The sequence below is a fragment of the Mustelus asterias genome, chromosome 26, assembly GCF_964213995.1.
Source record: "Mustelus asterias chromosome 26, sMusAst1.hap1.1, whole genome shotgun sequence".
Classification (NCBI taxonomy): domain Eukaryota; kingdom Metazoa; phylum Chordata; class Chondrichthyes; order Carcharhiniformes; family Triakidae; genus Mustelus; species Mustelus asterias.
The window spans coordinates 42564216-42583510 of record NC_135826.1 but is presented as its reverse complement, the minus strand read 5'-3'; the positions used below and the strand labels follow the sequence as shown (position 1 = coordinate 42583510).

At 44.6% G+C, this 19295-nt stretch overlaps 1 protein-coding gene across 5 annotated transcripts in view; it reads right to left on the bottom strand.

The window, feature by feature from the left end:
- gatad2ab (GATA zinc finger domain containing 2Ab) overlaps window positions 1–19085 on the bottom strand; it is a 130604-nt gene extending 111519 nt beyond the window's left edge. For 3 of the 5 annotated variants that reach the window (XM_078198581.1, XM_078198579.1, XM_078198571.1), the window contains exon 1: window positions 18614–19085. The gene's annotated coding sequence lies outside the window, so the exon portion shown is untranslated. The remainder of the gene's footprint in view (window positions 1–18613) is intronic. The other 2 variants (XM_078198582.1, XM_078198572.1) reach the window with 1 other exon arrangement.
- Between the last annotated feature and the right edge of the window lie 210 nt (window positions 19086–19295).

Genomic DNA, 19295 nt, shown 5'->3' with positions numbered 1-19295 from the left:
GGCATGACTTCAAGGATGATGATAACATCCTGCTGCTTGTCCTATTCTCTCATTCACTTACTATCACAGATCATTATGTCATTTTATTTTACTGAAAGCCAGTCACAAAAGCTATGCAAAAGGACCATCATTGAAACCTGCCTTCCGCTTTCCTTCCTCTAAACGTACACAGGGAGAGTCACGTAGCTTGCAGATGGAACAATGCAAATATTTTATTGTTGTGCACTAACAGCAGATCCACAATAAGTGTCCTGGGTAACACACAACACAAAGCTTTGACAAAGGGTCATCTGGATTCGAAACGTCAGCTCTTTTCTCTCCTTACAGATGCTGCCAGACCTGCTGAGATTTTCCAGCATTTTCTCTTTTGGTTTCAGATTCGAGCATCCGCAGTAATTTGCCTTTATCTCTTTCAGCACCAACTGACTTAAGGATAGGTTGGAGAGAACGGCACGGTGGCACAGTGGTTAGCACTGCTGCCTCAGCGCCAGGTACCTGGGTTCGATTCCCGGCTTGGGTCACTGTGCGGAGTTTGCACATTCTCCGTGTCTGCGTGGGTTTCCTCCGGGTGCTCCGATTTCCTCCCACAGTCCAAAGATGTGCGGGCTAGGTGGATTGGCCATGCTAAATTGCCCCTTAGTGTCAGGGGGACCAGCTAGGGTAAATACATGGAAATAGGGCTTGGGTGGGATTTTGATCGGTGCAGATCCGATGGGCCGAATGGCCTCCTTCTGCACTGTGAGATTCTATGAGAATCACAAGACAGAACCTGACAAATCTCAGCAGTGTTTTTAAGGTTACTATCAGGCACGTTCATAGCCATGATGAGGCAGGGCTCAGCACCAGTGTCGCAGTTGGATGGATGGCAGAACACTTGCTCAATGCACGCTCCACAATCATCTCAGCAACACAGCCCCCACGCTGTGAGGAGACTCCTCGGTGCATAAAACCACCATCCAAATAGAGTACCTCTGCCAAAGGGAAGGGGTCAAGATCTTAGGATGAACCAGCTAGAAGCACATTCATCACAAACTGACCATCTCACACAAGCTCAAGATGGGGCGCAATGTCTTATCTTATCAGCTTGGATCTTGACAAAATATTGCAGACGCTGGAATCTGAAACAAAAACGGAAAATGCTGGAAAATCTCAGCAGGTCTGACAGCGTCTGCGGAGAGAGAACAGAGCCAACGTTTTGAGTCTGGATGGCCCACTGTCAGAGTGGAATTTTGTTGACAAATCTGAAAAATATACAGAGTTCCAAACTAACTGGTTGCATCTTTGGTCTCCTTACTTTGTAGTGGAGACCAACAGGCACGCAATTATGAAACTAGAAGGGAAATTGCAAAGAAGTCACTCCCCAAAAGTTGGACAAAAACCTAGTTGAATTTTAATAGCAGGCTGAGTCAGATGGGGGTCCAGCCCATTCCAAATATGTTAGTTTCTGGTTCCCGAAGTTAATCCTATAGCAACTGTGGCTATTTGCTGCAGCTATGAATTGCCACACTGACAAAGTTTACCAATGCTAGGTTCAAAGCATCGACAATATCAACTCATGAAGCAGTTCAAAAGCTAAAATTCAGCTGAGGGCCCCTGTGGATATTGGGTGGTAGAAACACAGCCATTGAAGCTGGAACTTGGGTTTAATAACCTTGATAGACCACGATGACACAGTGGTTAGCACTGCTGCCTCACAGCGCCAGGGACCCGGCTTGGGTCACTGTCTGTGTGGAGTTTGCACGTTCTCTGTGTCTGCATGGGTTTCCTTCGGGTGCTCCGGTTTCCTTCCACAGTCCGAAAGACGTGCTGGTTAGGTGCATTGACCCAAACAGGCATCAGAGTGTGGCAACTAGGGGATTTTCACAGTAACTTCATTGAACAAAGAAAATTACAGCACAGGAACAGGCCCTTCGGCCCTCCAAGCCTGCACTGACCATGCAGCCTGACTTAACTAAAAACCCCTACCCTTCCAGGGACCATATCCCTCTATTCCCATCTCATTCATGTATTTGTCAAGACGCCCCTTAAAAGTCACTACCGTATCCGCTTCCACTACCTCCCCCGGCAACGAGTTCCAGGCACCCACCACCCTCTGTGTAAAAAATCTGCCTTGTACATCTCCTTTAAACCTTGCCCCTCGCACCTTAAACCTGCGCCCCCTAGTAATTGACTCTTCCACCCTGGGAAAAAGCTTCTGACTATCCACTCTGTCCATGCCCCTCATAATCTTGTAGATTTCTATCAGGTCTCCCCTCAACCTCCATCACTCCAGTGAGAACAAACCAAGTTTTTCCAACCTCTCCTCATAGCTAATGCCCTCCATACCAGGAATTATCCTGGTAAATCTTTTCTGTACCCTCTCCAAAGTCTCCACATCCTTCTGGTAGTGTGGCGACCAGAATTGAACACTATATTCCAAGTGCGGCCTAACTAAGGTTCTATTGAAGTGCTAATGTAAGCCTTGTCACTGATCATTGGTCAGAACATTGAATACAGGAGTTGGGACGTCTTGTTGAAACTGTACAAGACATTGGTAAGGCCACACTTGGAATACTGTGTACAGTTCTGGTCACCTTATTATAGAAAGGATATTATTAAACTAGAAAGAGTGCATAAAAGATTTACTAGGATGTTACCTGCACTTGATGGTTTGAGTTATAAGGAGAGGCTGGGACTTTTTTCGCTGGAGCGTAGGAGGCTGAGGGTTGATCTTATAGAGGTCTATAAAATAATGAGGGGCATAGATTAGCTAGATAGTCAATGTCCTTTCCCAAAGGTAGGGGAGTCTAAAACTAGAGGGCATAAAGTTTAAGATGAGAGGGGTGAGATACAAGAGAGTCCAGAGGGGCAATTATTTCACACACAGGATGGTGAGTGTCTGGAACAGACTGCCAGAGGTAGTGGTAGAGGCGGGTACAATTTTGTCTTTTAAAAAGTGTTTAGACAGTTACATGGGTAAGATGGGTATAGAGGGATATGGGCCAAATGGGGGCAAGTGGGACTAGCTTAGTGGTAAGAAAAGGAGTGGCATGGACAAGTTGGGCTGAAGGGCCTGTTTCCATGTTGTAAACCTCTATGATTAAAAACAAACTTCAAAACTTTGTAATGTACTAGGCACAAATTTGATCTTCATTTTTCAGCAAAAAAATAAAGGGAATGGGGAAATTTCAAAGAAATATTACAAGGATGATACCAGAACAAGGAGGCTATAACTAATCAGGACAGACTGAATAGGCTAGGTTAATTTGATTGAGGTCATTAAAATTTTGAACGGGTTTGACAGGGTAGATGGGAAAAGGATATTTTCACTTGTAGGTGGAATCCAAAACTAGAGGCCATAAATATAAAATCGTCAACCATAAATCTAATAGTGCAGAAAGAACTGTACCCAGAGAGTGCTTAGAATGTGAAACTCCCGACCATAAATAGTTCAGCTGAAAATCAGATACATTTAAGGGAAAGCTAGATAAATACATAAGAATTGGAAGGATATGTTAATAGTTTTGGATGAAGGAAGGATGCTGGTATGCCGCATGAACATGTACAAAACATGGACACTTTGGGCCAAATGGCCTATTTCTGTGTTTTGAACGTTATACATAATGAAGTTCTATAGTGCAGTAATCAGGGTGCAAACCAGCAAATGGATTGTAATAACCTCCTAAATCTTACCACAGCCACTGGTTGCTCTGAAATCATAACCGAGCATTCTCTGGCCTGTGGCAATAGGAAAATTGGGTTAAACTTTACATTCTGTCCATTTACTCCTCCCAGTTTCTGGAGTCCTCTGGCTGACGGAGCTGGATGATCCATGACCAGTCACCAGGGCCAGAAAGGGTGTGGATATCAGCGCCGATTTCCATTTCCCGTCAATTAGGTATTGCATCACCGCAATGATTGGCAGCCTGCCATATTGGGAAAGCCTGACTACTTCAGTGAGGCTAGATTGCGTGAAGAGGGTCTGTGGCAGAGAAGGGATTGCTGCTTTCTCACTGCTTTTGTTTAGAAAAAGAAATTCCGTGGTGTACTCGTGGCAAATTCTTTAAATTTTGTGCCACACAGTTAGTTACCTGGAAATTAGATTCTGGAAGCAGGTCACGGCCACCATGAAACTGACCTCCAAGCCAAGTGAGCAGAGAATTACCAGCCGAGGGTTGGAATTTCCCTTGTGACTCAACAGCCCGAAGCAGAGGAAAGGCAGCAAAGTACACAGATAGGACACAGTCACAACAGCAGATTTGGGGTAACCCAGGCAGCCATTTTAGTTCTCTCAAAAGGGACAAAGCTCTCACCAGGATTGGAACAGTCTAACGTGTTGGATGACATGATGCACACTGACTGCTGAGAGACTGCAGCTCCTGAGTTTGATACGGAACTGAAGAACTAACCTAAATTAACTTACACATTCATATTTTAACAGTACAACTACAAACAATTGTTTTTTTTAATCTGGTCTCTGTTGCCAATCAATAAAACCATCTGCATTCATTAAGCGCCTTCAACATCCTCAGCACATTCTAAAGCTCACTGCAGCCTACACATTACTTTTGAAAAGTAATTGCTTACTATTTAGGCAAACATGGCAGCCAATTTGTAATGTGAAGATGCCGGCGTTGGACTGGGGTAAACACAGTAAGAGTTTTAACAACACATCAGATGCTCGAGGAGTATAAAAAGCGCAAGAAGCTACTTAAGAGGGAAATCAGGAGGGCTAAAAGAAGACATGAGGTTGCTTTGGCAGACAGAGTGAAGGAAAATCCAAAGAGCTTCTATAGGTATGCTAGGAGCAAAAGGATAGTGAGGGATAAAATTGGTCCTCTTGAAGACCAGAGTGGTACACTGTGTATGGAACCAAAAGAGATGGGGGAGATACTAAATGGTTTTTTTGCATCCGTATTTACTGAGGAAACGGGCATGGAGTCTACGGAAATAGGGCAAACTGGTCGGGAGGTCATGGAACCTTTACAGATTAAAAGGGGAGGAGGTGCTCGCTGTCTTGAGGCAAATCAGAGTGGATAAATCCCCAGGACCGGACAGGGTATTCCCACGGACCTTGAGGGAAGCTAGTGTTGAACTTGCAGGGGCCCTGGCAGACATATTTAAAATGTCAGTATTCACGGGGGAGGTGCCGGATGATTGGAGGGTGGCTCATGTTGTTCCGTTGTTTAAAAAAGGTTCCAAAAGAAATCTGGGAAATTATCGGCCAGTAAGTTTGACGTCGGTGGTGGGCAAGTTATTGGAAGGTGTGATAAGGGATAGGATCTACAAATATTTGGATAGACAGGGACTTATTAGGGAGAGTCAACATGGCTTTGTGCGTGGTAGGTCATGTTTGACCAATCTATTAGTTTTTCGAGGAGGTTACCAGGAAAGTGGATGAAGGGAAGGCGGTGGATGTTGTCTACCTGGATTTCAGCAAGGCCTTTGACAAGGTCCCTCATGGGAGGTTAGTTAGGAAGGTTCAGTCGCTAGGTACACATAGGAAGGTAGTAAATTGGATAAGACACTGGCTCAATGGAAGTAGCCAGAGAGTGGTTGTGGAGGATAGCTTCTCTGAGTGGAGGCCTGTGACTAGTGGTGTGCCACAGGGATCGGTGTTGGGTCCATTGTTGTTTGTCATCTATATCAATGATCTGGATGATAATGTGGTAAATTGGATCAGCAAGTTTGCTGATGATACAAAGATTGGAGGTGTAGTGGACAGTGAGGAAGGTTTTCAAAGCTTGCAGAGGGATTTGGACCAACTAGAAAAATGGGCTGAAAAATGGCAAATGGAATTTAACGCAGACAAGTGTGAGATATTGCACTTTGGAAGGACAAACCAAAGAAGAACGTACAGGGTAAATGGTAGGACTCTGAAGAGTGCAGTTGAACAGAGGGGTCTGGGAATACAGGTACAGAATTCCCTAAAAGTGACGTCACAGGTGGATAGGGTCGTAAAGAGTGCCTTTGGTACATTGGCCTTTATAAATCGGAGTATCGAGTATAAAAGTTGGAGTGTTAAGGTTATAGAAGGCATTGGTGAGGCCGAATTTGGAGTATTGTGTACAGTTTTGGTCACCTAGTTACAGGAAGGATGTAAATAAGATTGAAAGAGTGCAGAGAAGGTTCACAAGGATGTTGCCGGGACTTGAGAAGCTGAGTTACAGAGAGAGATTGAATAGGTTGGGACTTTATTCCCTGGAGCGTAGAAGATTGAGGGGAGATTTGATAGAGGTGTATACGATTTTGATGGGTATAGATAGAGTGAATGCAAGCAGGCTTTTTCCGCTGAGGCTAGGGGAGAAAAAAACCAGAGGGCATGGGTTAAGGGTGAAAAGAGAAAAGTTTAAAGGGAATATTAGGGGGGGCTTCTTCACGCAGAGAGTGGTGGGAGTGTGGAATGAGCTGCCGGATAAAGTGGTAAATGCGGGGTCACTTTTAACATTTAAGAAAAACTTGGACGGGTTCATGGATGAGAGGGGTGTGGAGGGATATGGTCCAAGTGCAGGTCAGTGGGACTAGGCATAAAATGGTTCGGCACAGACAAGAAGGGCCAAAAGGCCTGTTTCTGAGCTGTAATTTTCTATGGTTCTAACACCAGGTTAAAGTCCAACAGGTTTATTTGGTAGCAAATGCCATTAGCTTTCGGAGCGCTGCTCCTTCGTCAGATGGAGTGGATATCTGCTCATAAACAAGGCACACAGAGACACAAACTCAAGTTACAGAATAATGATTAGAGTGCGAATATTTACAACTAATCAAGCCTTAAAGATACAGACAATGTGAGTGGGGAGAGCATTAGGCACAGGTTAAAGAAATGCGTACTGTCTCCAGACAGGACAGCCAGTGAGATTCTGCAGGTCCAGGCAAGCTGTGGGGGTTACCGATAGTGTGACATGAACCCAAGATCCCGGTTGAGGCCGTCCTCATGCGTGCGGAACTTGGCTATCAGTTTCTGCTCAGCGACTCTGTGCTGTCGTGTGTCGTGAAGGCCGCCTTGGAGAACACTTACCCGAAGATCAGAGGCCGAATGCTCGTGACCGCTGAAGTGCTCCCCACAGGAAGAGAACAGTCTTGCCTGGTGATTGTCGAGCGGTGTTCATTCATCCGTTGTCATAGCGTCTGCATGGTTTCCCCAATGTACCATGCCTCGGGACATCCTTTCCTGCAGCACATAAGGTAGACAACGTTGGCCGAGTTGCAAGAGTAGGTACCGTGTACCTGGTAGATGGTGTTCTCACGTGAGATGATGGCATCCATGTCGATGATCCGGCACGTCTTGCAGAGGTTGCTGTGGCAGGGTTGTGTGGTGTCGTGGTCACTGTTTTCCTGGAGGCTGGGTAGTTTGCTGCGGACAATGGTCTGTTTGAGGTTGTGCAGCTGTTTGAAGGCAAGAAGTGGGGGTGTGGGGATGGCCTTGGAGAGATGTTCGTCTTCATCAATGACATGTTGAAGGCTCCGGAGGAGATGCCATAGCTTCTCTGCTCCGAGGAAGTACTGGATGACGAAGGGTACTCTGTCCACTGTGTCCCGTGTTTGTCTTCTGAGGAGGTCAGTGTGGTTTTTCGCTGCGGCGCGTCGGAACTGTCGATCGATGAGTTGAGCGCCATATCCTGTTCTTATGAGGGCAACTTTTAGCAACTGGAGGTGTCTGTTGCAATCCTCCTCATCCGAGCAGATCCTGTGTATACGGAGGGCTTGTCCGTAGGGGATGGCTTCTTTAACGTGTTTAGGGTGGAAGCTGGAGAAGTGGAGCATCGTGAGGTTATCCGTGGGCTTGCGGTACAGTGAAGTGCCGAGGTGACCGTCCTTAATGGAGAAGCGTGTGTCCAAGAATGCAACCGATTCCAGAGAGTAGTCCATGGTGAGTCTTATGGTGGGATGGAACTTGTTGATGTCATCATATCGTTGTTTCAGTGATTGTTCACCATGAGTCCAAAGGAAGAAAATGTCATCGATGTATCTAGTGTATAGCATCAGTTGAAGGTCCTGTGCGGTGAAGAAGTCTTGTTCGAACCTGTGCATGAAGATGTTGGCATATTGAGGTGCGAATTTGGTCCCCATGGCTGTTCCGTGTGTCTGGATGAAGAACTGGTTGTTGAAAGTGAAGACGTTGTGGTCCAGGATGAAGCGGATGAGTTGTAAAATTGCATCTGGAAACTGGCAGTTGTCAGCGTTGAGTACTGAGGCCGTTGCAGCAATGCCATCATTGTGGGGGGTGCTGGTGTAGAGTGCCGAGACATCCATTGTGACGAGGAGTGCTCCTGGTTCAACTGCTCCATGTGTGTTGAGTTTCTGTAGGAAGTCCGTAGTGTCGCGACAAAAGCTGGGGGTTCTTTGTACAATGGGTTTCAGGATGCCCTCGACATAGCCGGAGGTTCTCGCACAGGGTCCCATTGCCCGATACGATGGGACAGCCGGGTGTGTTTGCCTTGTGTATCTTCGGGAGGTAATACACATTTCTTTAACCTGTGCCTAATGCTCTCTCCACTCACATTGTCTGTATCTTTAAGACTTGATTAGCTGTAAAGATTTGCATTCTAATCAGTATTCTGTAACTTGAGTTTGTGTCTCTGTATGCTTTGTTTATGAGCAGATATCCACTCTATCTGACGAAGGAGCAGCGCTCCGAAAGCTAAAGGCATTTGCTACCAAATAAACCTGTTGGACTTTAACCTGGTGTTGTTAAAACTCTTACTGAGCCAATTTGTGCACAGCCAGTTCAATGAACAAAAAAATTAGTCAAGTGGCCAGTAGCTGTTTTACATGGTGCTGGCGAGTAGTGTGGATGGGATAATGGTTGGGACACCCAACTCCACTTCAAATAGAAACTTTACGTACACCTCAGAAACTGCTCTTGGTTTAACACATCATGAAAGTCAGCATCTCCAACAATACAGCACCATAAATATTGCAATGACATATCAGCCATGATCACATGCTCATTCTGGGGTGGCAGTAAACATACGAAATAGGAGCTGGAGGAGATAATTTGGCCCCTCAAGCCTGTTCTGCCATTCAACAAGATCATGTCTGGTCTTCTACCTCAACTCCACCTTCTCGCACCGTGCCCATACTTCTTAATTTCACTATTCAAAAATCTAAGGTGTTCTGCTTTGAATTTACTCAAAAACTGAGCACCCACCACTCTATGGTGGAGAGAATTCCAAAGGATTCACAAGCCTTAGAGTGAAGAAATTTCTCAGAGTCCTAAATGGCCTGTCCTTTGTCTTACAGACTCTTCAGCCAGCAGAAACATTTTCTCAGCACCTCTCTCTTTTAAAAGTATTCCAACTTGAGAGACAAAGTTGGCAGATTGCGATAAGGGAGTAGAAGAGATTGGCAGTTCAGCTGGGGGTCATACAGGAAGCCCAGAGTAGTCAAGAGTCCAGTCCAGACCAAAACAATGGCCAATGAAGAGGAATGGGTGGCCAGTTGTTTGAATTAAGCAATATAAATATAGCAAACTGGGAATTCAGATGTTTAAAAAGATCAGACAATCTGTACTAAGGAACTTTGAATGAAGAGTAGTCTGCAGTGTCAGCGAGGAGGATAGTTTGTAGAAAAGAATGTGATTTGCAATGAGGGAATGCTTTAAAAAATTGTTTTTTATGGAAAGCACCATCGGATAAGCAAATTCATAGCAATTATCCCATAAGCAAGGCCTCTGCTCAACACTGAACATGAGTTTAACTGAAACGTGTGAACTCAGCGGTTTAAAGAGAAATCGAAAATCGTGTCATGCTGTGTTGGAACAGGGCAGGTCTTCAACTTCAATCCATAATATCACTCCATTCTCACAGCCCTTCTAAAAATCTGCTGACCCATCCCTCTGGGTGAAGAAATTTCCAATGACCAACTGCTCATTAACTCCTTGCCCTGGATTTGCGAGCCAGGAACACATCCTCACAATATGTGATGCACCTTGTTAGGTGGCATCAAGAATGATGCTGCAATCTGCTGTACAACAAAAACTTGCCTGTACAAAGCTGTGGGTAATACTTACCCTCCTATATGTCTACAACACAGACAACCCACTCCAGGTATATTAAGCAGTTGGACAGGTTCCACGTGGAATGCATTCAGATCATGAGCATCAAATGGGAGTTTCTAACTTTGAAGTACTTCACAGGGCAGAAATATCGAAAACTGAAGCACTCATTATCAGAGCTCAGCTCAGATGTAGTATGCATGGCTGTGACAATAAAATCCCCAAGGCCGTCGTGTTGTTACTTTATTTATATTTATTTATTGTCACAAGTAGGCTTACATTAACACTGCAATGAAGTTACTGTGAAAATCCCCGAGTCGCCACACTCCAGCACCTGTTCGGGTACACTGAGGGGGAATTTAGCACTGCTAGTGCACCTAAGCAGCACATTTTTCAGACTGCAGGAGGAAATTGGAGCACCCGGAGGAAACCCATGCAGACACAGGAGAACGTGCAAACTCCGCACAGACAGTGACCCAAGCCGGGTGTCGAACCCAGGTCCCGGGAGCTATGAGGCAGCAGTGCTAACCACTAATCTGGACCGGGGCCATTAACAATGAAAATAAATTTGAATATCTCGTTGCAACCATTAGAACTATGCAGCAAGATTTCACGTTTTTATGAAAAAAACAAACTGTATTGCATAGAAAAAACAAAATAAAGCAAGTACTATTAACTTAACAATCCATGCTGTTTTGCTCCATGACTCTACATGGTTTTACTTGATAGTGTGGGATTATTTACTTCTGTCAAGACTACGCAAAGGTATGTCACAGTCCTCAGGCAATTACTAATACTCTTCAGCTCCACCTATTCTCAGATGCCAGATTTCATCTACCATCTCTTGACTGTGGATGCCTCAATTCTTTGTTTTGAATGTTGTCCCAAAACTTAAGCTAATCTGCTGGATACTTTCTTTTCTCGCAATATGTTATTGAGAACCACTGCAGATTTTTTCACAAGTTTCAAACGAGCAATCTTCCAGCTTCTGTTCTTTCAAAAATTCGAACAAATCATTAAGTTAGCTTTTCGTGCAGGCCTACTATGACTTCCTTGGGTTACCTTCTGTCGGTGAACTGCAAACTATGTACACCAGGTCTGATCCGCAACTAACACTCTCAGCAACACCAAGAAAAACCGCAACCAAATAACCTCTGCACCTCCACCCACCTCAATGACAATGTAACATTCCCACAAAAAAACTTTAGGTTAAGAATCCCTCATTTATGCTTTTTAACTAAATTAACTCAATACAAAAACACCACTGACTGCCCTTACTGGAACATTTGCAGACATCACATCCTCAGTTCTTTATCTAAATTAGTCCACCTGTTGTTCTATGATTTTACCTGTTTGTTAACCCCTTAAGCCAACATGACACCAACCTATTAAAAGTAATGGACTCCAAGCTTGTTTTAATTGCATTTACTCCATTTCCAATTCCTAAAATTAAAAGCCATTTCTAAAACATGTGAACCATGAACTGGATCCTGGCAACAATGTATTCACAACTTAAACTTGGATACTGCCGGCGTGGCAGGCCGAGATTAAAGTTTAAGGTGAACTTCGCCTCCTTGAAGGTGAATTACAGAGAAATGTGGCTTGTCCATCATGGACTGGGAGAAAAATGTGCAAAAAAAGAACTACCTGGGGAACAATCTCAAGTACTGGTGCCACTATCCGAACAAAAATCAGATGATTCAATCCTTCCCGCACTGCGGAAAGTCATGGAGATCGACAAGCGGGATGGACAGTCACATTAGGACACAAAACAGATTACTCCATGTATACAAGAAGCAACCATCTTCGATATTGAAGAGAAACCAGCGACGACAAATCAACTGCAGTAACTTGCTGCCCCAAATACATAATCACTGCATCTGTTTAAAATAGTTAATCAATGTTTTTCTTTATTTTTCATGGGATGTGAGCATCACTGGCACGGCCAGCATTTTGTTGCCCAGCCATAACCATCCTTGAACTGAATGGCTCGCTAGACCATTTCAGAGGGCAGTTTAGAAACAGCCACATTGCTGTGGGTCTGGAGTCACATATAGGCCACTCCAGGTAAAGACAGCAGATTTTCTTCCCGATAGGACATTTAGTGAACCATATTCTCTTGAGCATTGTAACTTGGGCAAGACCAGCAGTAACCACACAGAAGCATACATAAGTAGGACATGTTAATTTTATATTTACTAGCAAGATTCATTTGAAGCAGCAACATGGATGCTTAGAGTTCCATTATACAATCCTTGTATCCTTGAGATTCAGAGCCCCACTGGGTACAATTCCATCAGCATCCATCATCTCCTTGTACCTCGTCCAAGCAACCATCCCTCACCCAAAACCTCTCAGAGTCAATAGGCTAACTGATCACAACAGAGACTGATTGTGTCCTAACCACACACCCCCACCCACCCACTTCCTTCCTGGCAGAAGGCACTGAATAGTATCAGGAGTAGGAGACGTAGCAGATATTGGCTTCCTAACACAAAGGCAATTGTGCCACCTTCAAGTCAGACCAGCTCACCATGCAGGCCAGAAGAAACCAAAACTGAAATTTTAATCAGCAACATTTCTGACAAAAACAGGTTCCTTGGAACAGTCAAGCACCTTGTGTGAAGTGGCAAAGTCAGCCACGTGACTTATATTTTCATTGCACTTTTAATGTAATGAAATATCCCAAGTGCAACGCCTAACCCTAAAATCCAACATATTTTTTACTAGTAATATATTAAATATTTGCCCATTTCTAAAGTGCCAAAATCTTCCACAAGTCCAACTTCAGGTCCATATTTAGACTGCTTCAAGTGCTTGCCAGGACAAAGAGACACAGGCACACCAGGTTAATGAAAGCTAAACCACAATCACTTCCTTCTCCACAAGCGTCTCATCACATATTTTTTTTAAATACTGCAGAACCAAGAAATGTCTCCAAGGCTCATTTTAAGTATTACAGACCCAAACAAACCAGAAGGTCAGAAGTTGATTTCCAGTTCTATATAGGCAGGTGTCAAGTTTGCTTGCTTTCCCCAGTGCAGCACGTGAACTGGCTTCAGTTTTCCCAGACTGGGTGGAGGGGTTAATCTGGTAGGGTACCCATTTACAGCTGTTCAAAGTAAAGTTTATTTATTTGTCACAAGTAAGGTTTACATTAACACTGCAATGAAGTTACCGTGAAATTCCCCTAGTTGCCACAGTCCGGTGCCTGTCTGGATCAATGCACCTAACCAGCACGTCTTTCAGAAAGTGGGAGGAAACCAGAGCACCCGGAGGAAACCCACGCAGACACGGGGAGAACGTGCAGACTCCAGAGTCACCAAGTTCTAGAAAATTCACAAGGGCAACATCAGGCTCGTCTCTGACGCCTCGTCGAAATGCCAGCAAATGGAAGTGCATCCCAGTGCATAGCTTTCAGGACAGCCCCTGGTTTTATATTTGCAGGAGGTGAACAGGCCCAACCGAGGATAGACATTAGTGGACCGACATCAAGCTTGACAACCCAGACCAAAACTAGATTTCAATGTTGCATAACACACTTATTAATATTGTGACAATATTCCTCACAATGTAAATACACAGGTGACGAACAAATTATAGTGCAGAGCGAGATCACACAAGATTCAGGACAGGGAAAATTCCAACGTAAACAGGGTTGGGATGGCACACTTGTCGGCACTGCTGCCTCTCAGCACCAGAGACCCGGGTTCAATTCCGGGTTTGGGTCACTGTCTGTGCAGAGTCTGCACGTTCTGCCCGTGTTTGCACGGGTTTCTTCCGGGTGCTCCAGTTTCCTCCCAAAGTCCAAAAGACGTGCTGGTTCGGGTGCATTGGCCATGCTAAATTCCCCCTCAGTGCATCCGAACAGGAGCCAGTGTGTGGCGACTAGGGGATTTTCACATTAACTTAATTGCAGTGTTAATGTAAGCCGACTTGTGACACTTTTCAGCCTGTTGAATACCCCAGTAGTCAAACCTGCGAACTAGCTGGACTGCGTGGTTCTGAATTGCATGTGGGATCACATCTATCAAGGTACCATACCTGATTTAACAACTTTCTTCTTAATCTCCCCGATACCTGGTGGCAGCGTTTGACGTACACATGTCATTTTGCATAAAGGTGAGCAAGCGCTGCTTGGTAGCACAGCTTCAACCGAAACCACCCAGAGATTTGGCATCACGCCTCAGCAGAAACAGGACAATTTGATAAACTCACATCTGCTTTCACATTAATCCAAAACATCAAATGTATAGGTTTGGTCGGTGCAGTAAACAACAGTTAAGTGGAGGAAGAACAGCTGCAAGGGTAGATCCTAAAATCAAAGACTCGTGCTCCAGAACTCGCCATACCTCCAGTACAGCTATGAGACCTGCATCTACCTGACAATGGGAGGTATAACTCGCCTCCAAAAAGCAGGGCATATCCAACCCTGCCAAATACCACTTTATCAGTCTACTCTCAATCAAAGTGATGGAATGCATCAACTGTGCCAACAAGATGCTCACCAATGCTCAGTTTGAGTTCTGCCAGGCAGAAGCCTTGGTGCAAAGATGGATAAACCGATCTGAATTCCGGAGGTGACGTGACAGTGATTACTGTAGACAACAAGCAGCAGTATATCCAGCTCGGCATCAAGGAGCCCGAGCAAAATTGAAGTCAGTCGGAGTCAAAGAATACACTCCATTGGCTGGAGTCATACTTAGCACAAAGGAACATAGTTGCAGTTGTTGAGAACCAATCACCTCAGCCCCAGAACACTGCTGCAGGAGTCCCTCACAGTAGTGTCTTAGGCCCAACCACCTTCAGCCGCTTCATCAAAGGCCTCTCCATGGAAACGTCAGAAGTGAGAATGTTCACTGATGATTGAATAATGCTCAGTACGATTCATGACTCCTCAGGCTTGGGCTGAAAACTGACAAGTAGCACACATACTGTACAAGTGCGGTGCAATAGCCATCATCAACAAGTGAGAATCTAACTATTTCCACTTTATATTCAACAGCAAAGGAAGGGTAGCAGAGTTAGAAAACTTCATCACATTTACAAGCATTTGGATATGCATTTGAAATACATTAGCTACATGGCTATGACCCATAAGCTGTAAAGTTGCAATGGGCTGGAGTGATAATTCTCCAGTCAGCACAAACAAGATGGGCCAAGCGGCTTCCTTCTGTGTCACTGGTTTCAATGATTTACCATTGTCAAATTCTCCATTAGCTCCATTGACCACCTAACTGGATGGCCGATAGCTGCCTGGGTCCTAACGTCGGGAGTTGCTGCTGTAAACCTCTTCCCTTTAAGACGCTCGCTGAAAACTAACTCTTCAACCGAGCTTTCAGTCATTTTCACTAATATCATCACCATATGTGGCTCCGTATTAACTTTTATTTTATAATGCTTCTCTGGAGGTCCCTTGGGATATTTTATCACCTTGAAGCTAATACACAAAGGCTCTATATATAAGCAACATTCCCTGAAAGCTGCACACTTGTGTAGCAACCCATGCAGGCTGAACCCAAGCTTGCCCCTTTATGTTACTCTGTGCAAATGGCCACTGAAAGTTTTAAAGGCCTCACGCACAATGAATAGGACGCACACTACAAAATAAATTAGACAGAACATTGCATTTAACCTCAAGTTGTTGCTGCGCCAGCCATATAAATATTGTGACTACAAGACTGCACAGTGGCAAGCACTACCTCACAGCGGCAGGGACCCGGGTTCAATTCTGGCCTCGGATCACTGTCTGTGTGGAGTTTGCACATTCTCTGTGTCTGCGCGGGTTTCCTCCCACAGTCTGAAGATGTAGGAGTTACGTTGATTGGCCATGAAAAATTGATCCTAGTGTCAGGGGATTACCAGGTAGACATGTGGGGTGACGGGAATAGGGTCTGGATGGCATTGCAGCTAGTGCAGACTCGATGGGCTGTATGGCATCCTTCTGCACTGTATGGATTCTATGGTCTATGGTTCTTTTCTGAGAGTAAGTCACAGACTGTGTTTTATACAGAAAGCAACTCACCACCTGACTACCCAAAACCTTTCCACCATCAACAAGGCAAGACTTAGGAGCTTACTTACTTGGATGTGTGCAGTTCCAGCAACACTCTAGAGGCTCAATAATGGCCCACTTGATCTACACCTTATCCCTCACCTTAAACTTCACTCTCTCCACCACCAGGCACTCTGGCAGCAGTATGTACCACCATAAGGTGCACTGCAGCAATTCACCTAGTCTTCGACTGCACCTTCTAAACCCATGGGCCCTAAAACCTAGAAGGCAAGAGCAGCAGGTTCATGGGAACAGCATCACCGCCAAGTCACAAACTGTCCTAATTTGGAACGATGTCACCATTCTGTTAACATCACGGGACCAAGCTCCTGGAACTCTCTTCCTAACAGCATTGTGGATATACCTACACCACATGGACTAAAGCTGTTCAAGGAAGTTGCTCACCAGTACCTTCTCAAGTGCAATCACTGTTGGGCAATAAATGCTGCCCTAACCAATAACACCTACATCCCATGAATAAATAAATATTGTGACAGTCATTTCTGAACTCAATGCAGAAACTTACCCATCTTAAGAAAGTGAATGCCTCTGCTAAAATATCAAGTGACCTCAACTAATCATACTCAGCACTCATCCGCTATCACCACATTCAAGGATACAGGCTTGCACTTCACCAAAATAATAAATCTACCAGCGCTAAATACAGGAATGGAGTCCCTTTAATAACTGTTTAAAAAGTATTCACAAGGTAGATACAGATGATGGGAGAAGAAAAAAATCCATCCATGAAATCATAGGGCGGCACGGTAGCACAGTGGTTAGTACTGCTGTTTCACAGCTCCAGGGTCCCGGGTTCGATTCCCGGCTCGGGTCAGATTCCCGGCTCGGGTCACTGTCTGTGTGGAGTTTGCACATTCTCCTCGTGTTTGCGTGGGTTTCCCCCGGGTGCTCCGGTTTCCTCCCACAGTCCAAAGATGTGCGGGTTAGGTTGATTGGCCAGGTTAAAATTGCCCCTGAGATGTGTAGGTTAGAGGGATTAGCGGGTAAATATGTGGGGGTAGGGCCTGGGTGGGATTGTGGTCGGTGCAGACTCGATGGGCCGAATGGCCTCCTTCTGCACTGTAGGGTTTCTATGATTTTCATTTGATTGATGAAGAAAGATGCTACCTTCTTCCCATCTTCCTCCACATCCTTCAAATGCTTCAAAACATTTTGGGCAGGCGAGTGTGAAGCCCAATGTAAGAAGTTTGAGTCTGAAATGTTATTTTCACTACCCTCTGAAGCTACTGCCACTGTTTAATTTGAAGCAGTATTCCTGCAATTATCTTCTCCCAGCCTGTCTTGCAAATTTCTATTTAAAAGTTCACAGCCTGGTATCAAGCTATTGCTGCCATTAATGTACAAGTCACAGGTCCAGAGTCAGATGTAGAGACTCGACTACGCAAGGGTCCCACATCTCTACAAAATACCATAAATGTCAATAAAACCCTTGTCAGCTGACCCTCAAAGCATCCACAACCTTGAAGGATGATATCACGCCTTCCTGCAGTACAGAGTGGAACGCAGAAAAGTTACAATGAAAAATCCAACCCTAAAATTCTCAACAGGAAAGTTCCAAATCTGTAATTATTATAGTTGAGAGAGTGGTTAGAGGGTTGTTGGGGGGTGTAAGAGCATTTGGACGCCTCAAATGCATTAAAGTCTTGTGATGGGACACCACCTCACAGTTGGCTTTCCTAAAGTGCTGTTTAACTATTCTCTAAACAAAACACTGCAGAAACTTCAGCCTTCAAACAAAGTAACTAAAGCGATTGGGAAAGCTTAGTTTCAAAACATCTCCAAAAAAATCATTGTAGACAAAAACTGTTTTGGTAAATATCTTACCCCGCGCTCCCATTATTCAGGGCCCAGAACTGGAGGGTTTAATGCTGATTACATTGTCCAACCAATAAGCATTGCACTCCCTCACAATTAACTGTCCACTCATTGTTCTCAAGGGAGCTCCCAGAGCCTCTCAAATCAGAAAGATCAGCATTTTCCCCCATTTCCACACTCCTGAACAATTGGAGAACCATCCCAACCTTTTATCATCAAGCAAACCATTTGTCACCAAAGGATTCCAACATCAAAAATATTACACTTTAACAAAAATAATAAATTGCACAAAACCAACTTATTTTCCACATAACACTCAGTTCAGAAAATATTCACAATCCTGGCTGATTCAAACAATTTAGAATTACGTAATTACATTTGACATGGCAAACAAAAGTAAAATCACAAAACTGTAAACAAAGTTAAAGTTTGCAATAAACAACTTTTTTTTTATATAAAAAAGTTTCAGAACAAGTTTACCACCAAAAATTTTTTACAGTTAAAGGACTCAAATCAAACAAACTTCAGTCCTTTAAAAAACTTTTTCAAACTTACTCAAATTAGAAGTTTACAACACCCTCCCCCCCCCCAATCATAAAAAGGAAAGTTGGACTGGTTAGGTGCCTGAAACTCTTTCCCACGTTGACCCTGTCAAACGCACCAAATACGATGGGCATTTCTCTGCAGTGTAGGATTGGTGCCCCAACTTACTTTAAACACACAACAAGCAATAAATAACGAGTTCGAACCTTATTCTGATACCTGTTACTTGGCTGATTTCTTCCCTCCAGTGATTATTTGGAGTTTTTTTTGGGGGGGTGGTTAGTGGGGAGGTTTGTTGGAGGGAACTCCGGGCGATATCTGTGTATTTTTTTGTTTTGTTTCCTTTATTTTCTTCTTTTTCCTTCAAAAATAAAATCCTTTCAGCTTCAGCGCCTCATGGAGGCCGGGGTCGAAGCGCGCCGGTACGGCCTGCCCACCTACTCGGTCCCGAGGCTTCTGGAATGAAGTTAGGCCCCGGGCTTCTTAAACGCCATTGTAATTCTCTTTTTTTTCAAGAAAAGTTTTTTTTCCTGGTGGGAGTTGGTTAAAAGTATGATTGAATTTCAGGGGCGGGGGGGTGGGGGCTGAAAGGGAAGGGGGAGGGAGGGATTTTATTTCTTTTCTTGCCCGGTTTCCGTTGCTATGAGCGATGACCCGAATCTACCCCTCCTTCCACCGTAACAATGGTTAAAATGGAGGTCGACTTCCGGGTCTGCCTCAACCTATGTTGATGCCGGGGGCGGGCCTGGTGGCTGACCGACAGCCAGATCACCCAATCAGCCGGGGGCAGTGTGCCCAGATTATCCAATGGTAATCTCGTGTGGGCGGTAGCTGATTGACATCCATATTAACCAATAGTAAGGTGGATGTACGGACCAGTAAACCAAT